The sequence below is a fragment of the Vigna angularis genome, chromosome 9 (assembly GCF_016808095.1).
Source record: "Vigna angularis cultivar LongXiaoDou No.4 chromosome 9, ASM1680809v1, whole genome shotgun sequence".
Lineage (NCBI taxonomy): Eukaryota > Viridiplantae > Streptophyta > Magnoliopsida > Fabales > Fabaceae > Vigna > Vigna angularis.
The window spans coordinates 7162869-7164957 of record NC_068978.1 but is presented as its reverse complement, the minus strand read 5'-3'; positions in this window follow the sequence as shown (position 1 = coordinate 7164957).

Sequence of the window (2089 nt, the reverse complement as noted above, 5' to 3'; positions counted from 1 at the left end):
TGATTTTTAACACTAACCATAGAATCTAAATCCCTATAGTGAGTTATGCAGTTATGACATGGTTCAAGAAGATAATACCCATCCCTGCTGTAGTGACTACATACATATTCTGTTTAAGGAAAAATAAGGACTCAACTTCCAAAAATAATAAGATCAAAATTTTGGTAACCAAGATATATAATATTCACAGCAATTAAAATTAAGTCCAAAATGCACGACATAGTTACCTGGCAATAACCAAGATCAAAGTTGTAAAATGAATAGGTCAACAGTATATCTGTAGAATATTTGAAAGGATCGATCTATCAGTTCTCACCTTCAAAAGCACAAGATAATTAAAACTGCATTAGCATCTTTTATTTGTTCATTTATAGTCATTCAAATTTAAAATCTATTCCACTAGCTTACCACATCTTTCTCAATAAGCCCTTTCCTTTCCCTGAATTTTGTGAATCTTTTAGCCTGTGCAGAGGATATACTCTACAGAGAAAAAAAAAACATTACAAAATTATAAGATTCTAAAAACTATGACAAATAGAATAGTCCTTTTGGTCGTCTGTCACCTCAATGATGATACATTTAGTGCAATAGCCAATTTGCAGTTGGTGACTCCTACCTACTGATTATCCAGCCACTTAATACCATGCTGTTGAGAGGGTCGCACCTCTCACAAAAGTTGTGCATAAAAGAATGCAGTATAGACTAGGAAGTGACTCCTAGGTCGTCTCTCAAGGACCAAATTGTGGTTCGAGTCTCAGATCAAACACGAAGTGGGGGGGGGGGGAGGGTTGTGAAAGGTTTGTGACTGTAATTGAACTTAAATTGAAACCGAAAATTAAACAAAACCAAATATAACTGAAAGCATCAAAATGCATGAAAACATTAAAGTAAACAATGCAATAGGTAAATATCCAAACGCAATTAAAGCTATCAAAATACAAACAATCAAATGCACACAGCTGGAATAAAACTTCAAAGCAAAAGTGTATGAACTAAATGAAAATGTAACTTTTAGCTAAAAATTTAAAAGGTAAATACGTGAAGAACACTTAAAATTAAATGCTTGAAGGAGTAAGTCGGACGTGGCAGCTGCTGGAATAGAAACCGTGCACCCACCTTTCTTCTCAAAAGCAAAAAAAAAAAAAAAAATTCATTTTCTTCTTCCAAAATGAAGATCACCGTATACCTCTTTGACGTGGCTTCCCCCTAATGAGCGTGCTTACTTCCCTTTTCTTTTTCATTACCGTGACTTACCTTTATTTCAAGCCTAAATAATTCTCCTCTGTTCATTCCATCACCGCCCAGCACAATCCATGTAAAAGTATGTTTGCTTAAAAGTGTGTTTGCTGACACTCCAAACCAACATAGACTAAGAGAAACAAGAATAAAAGTTAAAGAAAAATAAAATACAGCATATAAAATATTTAAATCTTCTATACTTTTTTTACTTTTATCTTTTAAATAATTATTTTTTCTTTTAAATAATTATTTTTAAAATTTATATAATTATTTTATCATTAAGTAATTTAAAAAATATATTTATTTGTTTGTTTTATTGTTTTATTAAATTTAACATTTTTTTAACTAAAATAATTACTTTCAATAAAATTATGAAAAATTATTTATGTTTATTTTTATAATTACAATAACAATAATTTTAATTTAAAAAAATAAACACATATACATAATTAGTGTGACATCCCAATTATATAGAAAACATATATAATAAAGATGTCCACATACATAATATAGGAAAGCAATTGAGAGTAAATAGAATTCCAGTCATCCTCAAAGTACTTCAGAATATAAGCTTAAACCCTAAAGATATCTAAAATGTAAGCAAAAAGGGAAATAATATTTCATACTACAAGATCAACCAATAACATCCTAGGAGACTAGGCAGCAGCATTGTCCTCAACTTCCAAAGCTGTCTCCAAAGGAACCTCCTCGCCATCTGCTCCCATCCAAGTGGATGATCATCGCAAGAAGAAACATACACAAGCAATACAAACAAGCAAGGGTGAGCTAGATATCAAAATCATGTTATTCAATCACACACGACATGTAAAAGCCACTCAAACATGATACA